We start from the raw sequence: 14326 nt of genomic DNA on the forward strand, positions 1-14326 counted from the left end.
CTCTCGATTAAGAATGTACCAGGAGAAGGAGTGTCTATGGTAGGTGGGTCCTCAGTTGTGTAAGGCCTTATATGCAAGGCAAAGTGCCTTGAATTTAATGCAAGAATCTACTGAGAGCCAATGGAGTTTGTTTATGTATGCTGAGATAGGATGAAATTTGGGCAGGTCAAGAACAAGTCTTGCCGCAGCATTTTGGACGCTCTGTAATTTCCTTTTGTACGCTTCTGGAGCTTGACATACAGTCCATTACAGTAGTCAAGTTTCGAAAGAATTAATAGAGAGATTACTGTTTTTCTGGAGGTCAAAGGAATGAAAGGGAGAATCTTCTTAATGATTCGCAACATGTTGAAACTGGACAAGACCACGGAGCAAATATGCTTGTTAAAATCTAGTTTGTCATCAATGATTACGCCCAGATTTTTTGTTTTTTGGACTGGGGTGGGAAGAGTTCCCAACTATTTAGGCCAGCAAGCTGGGTTCCAAAAAAGAGATTTATTGCCAAAACGAACAACCTCGTTTTTTTCTGAGTTATGTTTAAGGCAATGTTTACCCATCCATTTACTGACTGCTCTCATACAATAGTGAAATTAAGAGATGGTAGTATCCAGGTTGTTTGAGACCGACACGACAATCTGTGTGTCGTCGGCATATGAAGTGGGAAAGAACCCGAAAGGTCTGATCAGGGCAGAGAGTTCAACCACATAGATATTAAAAAGTAGGGGACTCAGAGAAGATCCCTGAGGGACCGCACAGGGGAGGGAGAAACATTTAGATGTAGCATTCCTTATCATAACCGACTGCTCCCTGTCAGGTAAAAAGGAACTAAGTAGGACAAGCACTTTGCCAGTAGTGCCCAATTTTTTTAGACGATGCCAGTGTGGCACAGACCTTCAGGACTGGATGTCAGGGGGTTCAGGAACACGGCTGCAGAGTCTGGTTGTGGCAGGGGCATAGATCACACAACTTCCATGTCATTGTTGACACTGTCCATACTATCTCAAGTGAAAGTGGCAATGATAATGCAAATCACTGATTCTGAGCCAGGGACAATGCAGCAGGCCACGCGATGTGCACTCACCATCTGCAATTACGAAGAAGAAGAAAAAGGTGATCCACCACTTCCTGTGCCTGAAGTGGCTCCACTAAAAAGCTGTCACGCGGTAATGACACAGCTACAAATTCTAAGGCAAAGGGAAGGATGACAGCACTACCATCCAGCACACATGCAGAATTATTATTATTGTCCATATTTATTACAATTATCAGATACTAGGCAAGGCCAATAATTTTACAACAGTCCTTGAGCACACATTGAGATATAAAGTCCAATGTAAATCAAGGTCCTAGGATTCTGTATATCACATATCTAAACTTTATTGCTTCTCTGCTCACTACCAACACATGTTTGGTCACTCAGGTGACTTGCCCCATGACTTCCATAGGGCTGGAACAAAAACAATACCTCCATTTAACATAAAACAATAGAAGCAAACACTGTTTCTAACAAAAATCATTCCACAATTTAGGGCCACAATACGCAAATCACCGGCTGCCCTAACACCACTTCCTGATCCTAGGAGTAATTGCCAGGTCTAAATGGCTTGAACACAAAGCACGGTTTGGAACTTATTTAGACACCAAGTCTAGCAAGGCAATTGTGCAATTGGACCTGTTGCTTTGCACTCTGCAGCCAGAGAAGAGTGCAAAGCAAACTGGCTGTGGAGGTAAGCCTGAGTAGACGAAGAAGCATTTGGGCTGCCATATTTTGAACAATTTGAAGCCACTTGAGCTGAGATTTATCCACACCCAGATATAACACATTTCCGTGATCAATTCTGGAAATCACCAGATCCTGAACTACTGTTTGTTGGGCTGAGACCAGTAAACATGCCTTAATTTTCTTCAGCCACTTAAGAGCACCGAAACATGTGGCTGCTTCATTATCTTGTGACTCATGGGGGCCTTATCATCTAACCATACTCCCAAACTTTTTACCACCTACACTGCGAAGGTGGTCAAACCCTAAGTAGATGGCCAAAGATGAGGACCCCAAAGAAGGGGTGGTTTCCTATTAGCAAAACTGCTGTTTTGTCCCCATTAAGTTTCAGTGAGTTGATGTTCTTCCAGGCTGAAACTTGGGAAAGACAGGTGCTAAGGTCTTCCGCATTTCAGTTATCATTGGTTGATAAAGATACCACAATTTGCGTGTCATCGGCATATGATAAAAGTGTAAGCCCATGGGACTCCACGATATCGTCAAGAGGCCTGACATATAGATTGAACAGGAGTGGACTCAGGGTGGAGCTCTGAGGCACCCCCAAGGATAGAAGTTGGGATGTAGACCTGTATTTATGTGAATGTACCTGAAAGGTACAATTATACAGGGAAGATCTTAGCCATGCCAAGGCTGTACCCTACACTCCTGTTCCAAATAAAATGAAATAAATCCCAAGTTAGGGTCCATATTATGTACACACACACACACTATCTCTGCATGCTGGCTGTAATCCGAAATAAAATTAAATTGCCTTATTGTGAAATATGTTAGAACACTTATTGGGAAATCGTTTATCTTGGATTCTTATTAAACAGAACTATAACTGTTTACAGTTGTGTGCTGATAACACTGAACCTGAATTATTGTTTGAAACACATGAGATTTTTATATAATTATGAGGTAAGAGTCAATAGACACAGAGTGGCGGAGTGGGATACTTGTAAAGTTCAGACTCAGAGGTAATTTTATTTTATTTTGGATTACAGCCATTATACAGAGTTATCAAGGTATGTGTGTGCACAATATATGGACCGTAACTTGGGATTTTTTTGTTTTGCACTTTGTTTGTATAGATGGAGAGGCAATTGGCATGTGACACAATGGGGTGAGCATGTATTTTCATGCCCTTGGGAAGTCGTGGGGCAGGACCCCTAAGCAATGAAGCATGAGTTGGCAGTGGGCAGAGAAGCAATAAAGTTTGGGTACATGATATTACCAAATCCTAGGCCCTTGATTTACATTGGTCTTGATATCACAAAGTGTGTTCAAGGGCTTTCACCTCTGTTTTGATAGGCCAATCATTTCATTGGTGTTTTCTGGACTCGCAAACAGGGTCGCAATGGGTTGCCTAGGAGTCTCAGATGTGACCTCCTAATTGACCTCCATGGTTTGGTATTGTGGTAGGATATCATTTGGTCTGTAGGGGTGCGTCTTAGTCAGTGGGAGTTTTGGGGTGGGTCTAAGATTTCATGACTATACCCACCATTTAACCAACTAAAATATATTCTCATTTGCCAAATATAGATTAGATTGTCTTGCTAAAGAGACTGTAAGCACATTAACTGCGTTTCCCAATGGTAGCATAACCATACACAGAGGGTCATAGTTTGCTTGCTGTACTTAATCTTCCAAACATAGCTAAGATATTTTGCGATTCAGAGTGTGAGAGTCAGAGAGTTCAAAATGTTACGTTGTTACTGAACACTTTACCTAACTGTAAAGTTACTTTAACCTTTGTGTTTTTTTGGTTTTTTTTAGAAAGAGAGGGGGAGAGAAAGTGTGTGTGGCACCATATGACTTCTGAAGGATTTTCAAAACATGTTTTCCCTTCTCTAGACAAAATTGTCACGTCTTCTTTGATGTACCCTACCACCAGTCCACTTCCTCCCTTTCAGTGTCAGGCTGGCTGGTTCATGGCTACAACAGACATTAATACAAGGCTTTCATGTTTATGTTCAAAGCAACCCAATGGCTTGCTGCCCCCTTACTTGCAGGAAACTCTTTCCCATCTATTGCTTTCATGACCTCCACATCCCCCTTATCTCCCCATCTCATCACTAAGCCCTCACACTTACCCCACCTCCTTGCCCCCCTGTGATTTTTCCACCCCTTGACCCAGATGCACTTTATTTTTCCCACACCTGACCTCATAGATATTCCTTCCCTACTACAATTTAAAACTTGTCTAAAAACTCACCATCTCTGTGGTGAGGGAGTCAAACTGTTTCAAGATAGACTCGCCATTGTGTCCAATTTGATCGCCCTGCCTCCTCCAATTGCTGCGACACAATGAACAACATGCCTTATTTGCATTATAACATTGTACGTGCTGTTCACCAAAGACCTTACAAACTTCTGTTGTATTTACACAGCTTGCTAATACTGCATTGGGGCACTTTTTCTTGCTCTGCAAAGTATTAATCTAAACACTAAAAGCACCTCTTTAAGAATAAAGCAAATCACATTTTGCAAAAATCAGTTGTGAAAGTGTTCCCTTCACTTCAAGAAGTAAACATATAATCCTCACCCTGTGTACGCTTCATTGGTTACCCATTCAGCCAAATATTGAATGTAATTCTCTTACAATCACTTATAAAGGCCTCTATGTCTCAGCCTTTATCTGAAACACAGACTCACTGCATCTGTCCTCGTTAGGAAGCCTCACTCTAAGGACCAACTGATACTGACAATGTCTAAAATCAACAAAGGACTAGAATCAGAAATTCAAACATGTACATTTTATAATTCACTCCTATTCACTCTCCATAATACCAATTCAATCTTTGCATTCAGGAAGTATCTTTAAGACTTTTCTTTTCTAGTTTCTTCCTTTTGGACTTTAGAGCTTTAATTACCAATTGAGGCTAGCTAGCACTTTCGACAAAAAACCTGATGATTATGATGGTATTTGCAGGAGTGAGCAGAGAAAAAAATCAATAAAGGATGACACAGGGAAAAAGATAATTGACTCCTTAGTAATTAACTTGCTAGGTAACAGAAGGAGAACAGGCACGGGAGCCAGATGTGAGATGATATCCAAGGCACGACTTACAACCAAAGTGAGAAAAGATATGACGAGAAGAGAAAAATAACTTCCATGAGTTCAAGATGGAGTCAATACATTACCTCCATAAGCCAATTTTCTCCTTTTTTAATTAATTGGGTTTAATGGATGGTGCTTTGGTGCCCTTTGTAGGCAAATGTATTGAGATCAATACAAAAAATGGATTGATTCCACATTATGAATTTTCTAAGCTCTGCCATTGCGTGTCTTTGAGTAATATATGTATCATGTGCAACATTTGAAGATTTACTTTTGCATCAATATAATACAGCGTGCAATCCCTTTATTCGTCCTACGGGTCAAAGAAGTGGATGTCCACACAGCGGCATGTCTTAGTCAGACAATCATGTCATGTGGTGTGGGGTGATGTAGTTTATCATGGTGGGGTCACCGGTGGTGAAGTGGCATACAATATGTTGGGAATGCCCTTGTACGCTGCAGTGTTTCGTAAGATGAGCTATGGTGTGAAGTGGTATTGTTTATTAAGCGATGCAATGGGGAATGGTTTTGTGTCATCCTGTGGGTGATCAGGTAGGGTATGTTGGTATGTGGTGCGATGTAATATTATGTGGGGTGGGGCGCTAGGGTATTTGTTGCTTTCCTTGTAAAGCATGGAAAGATGTAAAGGGATTGGATGCAGAAGAACAGGTTGTTGAGGTCAAGAGGTATAAAATCGAAAATAATTATTCTTCAGCTTTTAAGGTCGATGTAGTTTATTCAAAATTAAAGCAATGGGTATTCAAAGGTTTTTGGCCAACGCATGTTTCAAGACTGAGAAATCGATTACAATTTGCTTCTTCATAGCCATTGTATAATTAATTTCATCCTAACTAATAAGTCTAATTGTTTGAACTTTTTTTTGAGGAACTGTGTATCATAAATTCACAACATTTATTGTAAATGACAAAACTCAGTAAAGGAGCCTGGTCCAAAGAACACTATGTCTCAACATAGTGTGCTCATTGGATTTGAGCTGCAAATGAGCATGATAACTGATAGCAATCCAGCATTCTGCAACATGGTCTGATGTGACCTTAGGAAGGGTCAGGTGGCATGGTGTCCTAAGATGAGATGAATCCCTATATGACGGCGTACTGTGCGGTAACAGTTATATGCTTTGATTGGGCACCTGAATCCTTACAACTGGGTGACATGCAAGTGGTGCTCCGGGCAGGGTTCAAACCAAACTGAGGCATTTGGTGGGTTGGGTGGTGGGGAAAGGGGATTTTCAAAGGAGGTGCAATCATAATGAGGGATAGAGCGTTCGAGTGTGATACAGAAATGGCTAGATGGAGGCCCAGTGACGAGGGAGAGGATGGTGAAAAAGATGGAAGCATGTGGGGAAACAAGGAAATTGCAGGAGCAAAAGAATGGGCGGGGTATGGTACTATGTGAAGGAAACAACAATAGAAGAGAGTGGCAGAGATACCTGGAAGGCGAGAAGAGCAGGGAGGAGCAAAGGGACATGGCATGGGGAAACCACAGCTAGGGGTCGAGGGTAAAAGGGAGGAGGCGGAATTGGCATGGAAGAATGATAGGAGCAACAACAAGGGACGGGGGTCAGGAAATGGGAAAGGAGTGGGACAATTCACAAAGGAATGCATTAGCACATAAAACAGTAGTAAGGGAGAGCTAACTTACCTACACCAAAATTCCTTTGCGAATAAAACCATTTGCCTCCCTGCCTTTACTATGCAAGTTCAGTGGCGGCTACTCCGCTAAGGCAGAGGAGTGTCGCCCCACTGCTATTCAGAAGTGTATGAAAAAATAAAATGACATCTCAATGTTATTTTATTTTTTCTTGTTGTGGGCGCGGCAGCTTTAGGAAGTGGGCGGGGCTGCTCTGCTGAAGGTCGAAGGGGAGGAGTGGTTTTCACTCCCTATGTGCGCATGAATGTTTGACTGCCGTCTCAGGTCGGCCGAACATTCATGCGCACATAGCATGCTCTCGCCTGGATGGAGAACATGCCCAGGCCTCCGTTGCCAATCTGAGCGCCGAACCCCAGTGCTCAGACCAATCACAATGCTGTGATTGGCTCATGGGAGCCTGGGTGCTTTCTGGATGCTTCCTGTTCGGGCCAGAGGAAGGAGTGGAGAGAGGCGATGAGGAGAACGCAGTGACATGGACAGGAGGCACGTTTTTAATTTCCATCCTCCCCTCCCCGCCCCTCCTGATCAGCGCCAGCTGCCACTAAAAGGGATTACACACTTGATTAGGCTGTTACCAAAAGTGCTGCTTAAAGAACTATTTCCCATATAGAGAGCTGCAAATAGAATTGAATAAACTGTGCAGTCCCTTCGCCAGTGAGATGGTCAACCGGGCAGAGTATTTACTGCAAGATTTGTCTGTGGTCAAGTGTTGCTCACCTGACTCAGCATTCGACTTTCTGGCTTCCATACAATTCATTTTCTCATTTTTATTTATTGCGGCGTTGTTTTTATAACAGGGCCCGATGGCCTTGGTTGGCTATACAATAAAGGGATTATGTGTACAAGCTAAAAGTAGTGAAGCAGCTATCCAAATATATAAAGCATCAATGCACATACACACTTACAAATACCAATAAGAACAAAATAAAAGGGAACATGTGGAACCGCGAGAGAGAATTAAAGCAAGAACCTGGGAAGTCAATGCAGATGAGCACCCTTCTATGCCCTGAAGTTAAAACAAGTAGCAAATTAGGTTTAGGAGAGCGGCAACCTATCACTGTGATGGGGTAAGGGTACAAACAACAGTATTCAAAGGAGAAAAACTAGGTTTGTATGAGACAGGGATTTTTAAGACACTCACCCCTGGCTAATGAGGGGTGTTACCCCGAAACCACTCCCAAGATTCTTGTTTCCGCAAGTGACATCACGGTACGTGACATCACACATGGCATCACAGGAATTGACATCACAAGAAGTGGCATCACAAGAAGTGACATCAGATCTTAAGCCCTCACATATATGTATAGCAGGTCTATCATGAGTACATTTGAGCGCATTTCTAGTATACATGAAAACCCTCCTGATTTAGGCAGAGGATTCACACTTTTGTAAACTAAGCATAAAACAATGTTGTCTTTTATCAGCGTAAAGCTTCTTTTACCGAAGGATTGAACAAACTAACTCTACCGCCATCCTACTCAGCCACACATAATATTCCAAATACAGCACATTTTTATGTAGATGTGATTGATTAGCTGCCTGCACTCTCTGGAGGTGAGACCACGCTCCTATGCGAAGTATTCTTACTCAGCCTTACTCATTTTATGAGATTGTAGCTTATTTTTCGCCAACAGAACATGACCCAAACCAAGAGAGAAAGACAGAAAGGGAAAAGGAGAGCGATAAGAAAACAATGATGAAGGCAGAAAAGGGGATGAAAAAAACAACCTGCAAGAATATGTAATTTTAGGGTAGTGGGAGAAAAATGTTATGACAAACTTGGCATTCAGCAATAGGACCCTAAGAAAATGTTTGGGACTCTGTGTCTATGTTTTTACAAATTACACACTGCCCCCCACCCCCCAAAATGTCACCTCCACTTTTAGCAGCAGACATCTCTCATGTACTTGTTGTGGGCATAACTATTTCTAAACCACCCTCACATTTACCAGCGCACCCTGACAGCTCACCCTGGAATCTGTACCACCAGAAATCCCACATAAAGAATGGAACATACATTTCAAAGTAAGAAGTATCAGCTCCACATCAAGAGAAGTGTCAGCTGCACAGTATCCAAGAATGAAATGGAAGTGGTGACGAAGGTAACTCACAAGAAAAAGGCACACGCAATCCAGTCCCAACTAGCACTTTCAAGAAAATAGTGGACATCCAGAGGAAATATTACTAGTTTGCATATAAAAAATACTCAAGTGGAGTGATGTAGAAACAGCGAGAGACACCACAAACTATCGCAAGTAATCAGAATCTACACTAGACTTTCCTCGCTAATAAGACCTCTGTATATGCTAGACATGTTACACTGCCAACATGGGTGCCAGAGACGGCCTACTTGACCTACTTGTTTTCATCAACACTGACCTGTGGGCTCGCCTATTCACTGTAACCTCAACCTGAAGGAGCCAGCCCTAGGTAAGCGCGCATGATCTTTCATTTCACGGATAGTATAACTCTGAACTACATCAGTTCCCTAGACTTAAGAACATCCTAACAACAAAGCTAACCTGTGTTACTGTGTTTTAACCCCTTCCCCGCTCATGACGGAACCACTCCGTCATGAGCCACGGGTGCCGTGTGCTCATGACGGAGTGGTTCCGTCATGCTGCGGCCGTTGGCGGCCGCTCCGCCCACGCGGCGCTAATTCCCCGCCTGTGTGGGCGATTAGCGCAGTGGGCGGAGTCATGACGGAACCACTCCGTCATGAGCACAGCTCAACGGTGACTCATGATGGAGTGGCTCCGTCATGAGCACAGCGCCACCGCGCTGCCCCCAAACCCCCCCAGCGCTGCGGCGGAATTCCTGCCGCAGCCAAGGGGTTAAAACAGTACATTACAAACTTTGCAACATCGCTGCAACAAGTAGGTGTGAGAAGGGCAAAAAACAAAACCACCATACCGCTGCACAGTGATAACCTGGCAAAATATAACACAGCCCTATCCAGCACTCTCGATTTTCCAAAGTTACAAAAATGCAACTTGTCTTCCTTTCAAGAAAAACAGCTCTTCGACATTAGGAGATTGGAACTGGTAAATAAAGCACCCAATTTCAAATGTTTGGAAATCATTTTTCTTGCGGTGTGACAAATTTAAATACTTCTGCACAAAATTGAAATATTTGGGTCATGGAGGAACAAGTAGGTTTATGCAAGGCAGGCCTTATTTGAAGTGACAAGTGCACAGTTGCGGCATCTGCCCGCCATCCACGCATCAACCTAATTTGACAAGAATTAGAGACAAACTATTAGCATTTGATGTAAAACAGGAGAAATAAAGATATGTTCATCTAATGGTTGAAATTAACAATGTGAAAGCAGATAACCTTGGATCCATCCCGACCTCCCGGCCTGACCAAATTCTGTGATTCTAGGCAAATGTATCTCTCTCTCTAGTGTTTGATTAAATAGGATGTAATGTTGCACCCTGTATAATAAGAATCTAGGATGCGGGTAAAGGAGGAACCACAGAGGTTCACAGCCAGGAAGAGACGTTTGATGAAAATTTGATTACAAGGTCCACCTGCCTCCTTGCCCTCAAGAAGCTCTAAATAGGACGCACTAAAGAAATGCTAACTTAGCGACCAAATGGGTTGGTACGTATAGCATGTATGAGTATGGTGAATGGAAGTTTCACAACTGAACACAAACAAATAGGATACTAATGGTATCCTTGTGAGGTCCTGATGAAAGCCAACTAGCCCGGTGAGGCATTGGTGTGATGGCTGAAACATGCTGACCCAGGGTTACAAAGGATACTAATTTCCTTAGCGCATCCCCACCCTTTGAAAATAAAATTAAACCTCAGGACACCCTAGATTATTTTAAATCTAGGATCCCACCCAATAACCATAGAGCTTCCTTGGCAACCAAGGTTGAGCCCACCCAGATACATTAGGTATCTGGACGAGGACTCTATGATGAGGCATCCCATATTCCAGAGTGTGCAAACCCTTTTAATACCATTGGATGATCCTCTTGGGCTGGTATGGAGATATAGGCTAAGCACGGTAGGGGTTTGATCCTGTTATTTTTCTACGGTTAGGTGTTTGGGAAGGTGAGCAAACCCTGTATCACTTCTCACTCTTTCATTCTTGGAAAATAGTAATAAGAATCTAAGCCACATATATAATGGATTTGACACGACTTTCATGTGGCTTCTACCTGCCTGCCACACTCTAACCTCATGCACCAAGAATTAAAGACAAAACATTGACCTCTGATGTGAAATAGGAGAAATGAAGAGATGCCTATTTAGTGTCTAAATTGCACTAAGTGAAAGCAGAAAACCTGTGTGCTGCCCATGACCTCCGTATGCCAGGTGGGGGCCGCGGTGATGATTGACGGCTGTTGTCCTGGTGCACTGCTCTATCGATAAGAGGGCTGTTGCACTGTGCAATCCTGTGACCTGAAGGGGACGTTTTCCTGTGTGCACTGTCACGAACTCCAAATGCCAGGAGTGGGGGGGGGGGGGGCAGGGTGAAATGAGAGTACAGTCCCCCTGGAGCAGCGTGCAGCTTTGAAGGAGAAGCAAACTTTTACTCGCTGAGAAGTGCAACGATTCAACTACCCAACAATCCAGGAGGACCCAAGAACTGCCACTGGATTCAGGGCTTACCTCATAGGTGGAGGAGCGTGTGAACGCCTGCGGCCTCTACCGTAGCATCACGTCTTGTGCTCACCACCAGGCTGCAGACGCATGACAGGGCACTCCGACCCTCCAACGAGAGTGGGTAAGATTGAATACTGGGCCACCAAAACTGGGCTTGCTCTGACTGACACACTACAGCACAGAGGCACTTTGACTTTCTCAAAACCATCATGGAACTTCTGAGACTTGAGCCCACTAGCGAGGTCTAGCTGGAATACCGCCTCACATAAATAGGGAACAACCTTGATCCTTTTACAGGAAAGTGGAACTCAAGAGCTCATCCAAGGAAAGCTAGTGTGCCTGCCTTTAGAAGACTGAGTATAATTTTTGCATACAAAATACAAGGGTGGATGTACGGGAACACCAATACACCACTCATGTTAAACCTACCTGGCGCATGGTAACACGAGGAAGCGCAATGAGCTGGCGTGCATTTTTTTTGGGGGGGGGGAGATCCCTCAAAAGCCACGCAGAAACTATCCCATGAGGCAATTTCCTCTTTGTATTGTATTGTATTGTAATTGCATTTATATAGCGCTTACTACCCCTGAAGAGGCGTCAAAGCGCTTTTTCTGTGAGTAGCACGCTAGTCCGGAACCCATAAAGGATTAGTCTGGAATTGGTACAGTGAAATATGAAAGTAATTTGCATGGTGGATAGGTTAGTCAGTTATTTAGATTCAGAAGGATAGCAGAGGGATAGAAGAGGAAAAAAGATTTGCATTTATATAGCACTTGTTATCTGATTGCTGCAGAATGCAGCGCACATGCAAAGAGGAAATAATGAGGAGAAATGGATATATTTCTCCTTGTTACGCCAGCCTAAGGTAGACTCACCAGTGTGGTGCAATCCTAGGTTCACAAGTCTCTGTAAATATGGGTTTACGCCAAAATACATAGATGGATGCACAGGAATGCCCTAGCACCACCCATGTAATGCCTACTTGACATAAGGCAGGGCAATGTGCTGCCTTGTGTTCGGTTTTTTGTGTGTGTGTGTTTTTTTTTGCAAATGGGATTTGTGTGGTACTGTAAATACCAAAATAGATTTTACGCCAGGGTCGTACCAAAAACGTGACTCAGCCCTGATGCAAAATCTGAGCCTCAACTTATAAAGTGGCAACAAGGATAAAATTGGCAGTAAATATGTTCTGCTTAACTGGTTGCAAAGACTGTACTTTAAAATATCTTATGGGGTTAAGGCACCTGCTGCAGAGATCTGTGTGCTCCCAGTAAATCTGAGTAAATAATAATAGTAAGATAACTCTGAAGGTTAATGCACTTGCTGCAAGGTTCTGTTTTGTCTAGCCTCCGTTTTGACTCAAAGTAGAATAGAGGGTTAATGTGTCACCCGCAAAGCACATCATGTAACATACAAATGACAGACTTGATTTTATGTAGGTAGGTAAGTGGGTTACTGCTTCGAACACAGAGATCCTTATGTCACTTGCAGTTGCATTGTAAATCTTCTAATATAGCACAGTGACCTACTATGGATGATATGTGACTTCTACATCTTGTAACTCTCACTGCCTTATGTAACATAATGTACATTGATTTACAAACATATGATTTATCGTACATGTATTATGTAAGTGTGATGTAAAGCACTCAGACACCCTGCTTTAGGATGAGTAGTGCAGCACACACAAAAACAGAGGGATTTAAATGTCAAGCCCTCATAAGGCGTTTTAAGCGCTATATAAATGCAATTTATGTGAATACTAGAGGAACACATCTGATGTTCTTACAGTGCATATCTCCTAAACAGGGACTGAACAAAGTGAAAAGCTGCCTCTCAAGTATGTGTGAAGTGTTAACAAGATGTAAACCTTTGGTCCCCTCCACTGCATTGGTGAGGTGAGAGGCTCCTGACCTCTCCCAGCCAGGAGAATCGAACAAAAGGCCTGATGACCCCCTCAAATTCGTCCTTTGTTATGGGCCCAGCTGGAGCCTGAAAGAGAGCCCCTCCCCGCCTGCACGTTGTTGCAGATCGAAAGCAGACAAGGGGCAGGCGCTGCTGAATGTGTCCCGGTGCCTTGGACATTACACCGGGACGAGTTCCGCACATTTATTAATGGGGCCCAACTTTTTGGCAGGGTAGACGGCGCCCACCCTATGAAAATAGTGGGTGAACGCCGTACACCTGTGGGTACTCCCGACTTGCACCCGAAATATACATGACATAACTTAGAAATATGATGACAACTACTGCTAACGAACCAATAGACAAGCACAAATATAGTGACTATTATTGCCATTATGGGCGGAGCGCGCTGTACCTGCTGGGATACGCGGCGGCGGGTCTCCAGTGATTTCCGGGCAGCTGCTTGCTGGGCTGAGGATGCAGGAGATGTTCCTCGTCGGACCACTCCCTGCGCGTGTCCTGTGTGCGATGCTGCTGCGTGGACTGCGCTCTCTTAAAAGGCTCTCTCCATCTGTCGCACGGTCAGATCAGGGCGGGGCTTTTTACATAATAACCATTAACTCCCAGAGAGCTGGGCCCAGCTAGGGTTTCTCCAAAGAGGAGACCGAAAATGATCTCTTCGGGAAACAACGATATGTGCGCCCAAATAATAGAATACAAGTCCCGCGCCTAAGAAAGGACGAAAAAGATGGACATTAATTTTCATTATAACCCACGTTCGCCGCAGCCTTAATTGTGGGATGGAATCGCTTTATAAATGTATTATTTTACAAGTTTTGATAATTACAATACGGTACAAACCCACTAAATCCAAACAGACAAGCAACCCGAATGTGCGCGTGAACGCATGGAACATATGGATATTTATATTTTTAATCAATTAGTGGCAGAACTGAATGCATCGACGTCCTTTCCTTAAAGGACAAAACAAACGGTTTTTGGTAAAGATATTTGCAACTATAATGGATGGACACTGAAGCTTGAACGCACAGTTGTATATCAACAGCATATATTTTTGTCCCACGGATATCTTCTGTGAGCTTGGCTGTGTCCTTTTAAGATAAAATAAAAGTCGTTCCTTATTGGTCGACATCCCACGATCCAGCCACATCTCCGGTCATCTGAGAGACCTTCACTGGCTCCCCATCAACAAGAGAATCACCTTCCGCCTCCTCACCCACGCACACAAAGCCCTACACGACCAAGGCCCGAGCTACCTCAACAGCCGAGTCAACTTCTACGCTCCCA

General features: G+C 43.5%; 1 protein-coding gene across 1 annotated transcript in view; it reads right to left on the reverse strand.

Annotated features, from left to right (window-relative positions):
• TAGLN3 (transgelin 3) overlaps positions 1-13586 on the reverse strand; it is a 152776-nt gene extending 139190 nt beyond the window's left edge. The window contains exon 1 of the mRNA XM_085622328.1: positions 13434-13586. The gene's annotated coding sequence lies outside the window, so the exon portion shown is untranslated. The remainder of the gene's footprint in view (positions 1-13433) is intronic.
• Between the last annotated feature and the right edge of the window lie 740 nt (positions 13587-14326).

Source organism: Triturus cristatus, chromosome 8 (genome assembly GCF_964204655.1).
Source record: "Triturus cristatus chromosome 8, aTriCri1.1, whole genome shotgun sequence".
Taxonomy (NCBI): Eukaryota; Metazoa; Chordata; class Amphibia; order Caudata; family Salamandridae; genus Triturus; species Triturus cristatus.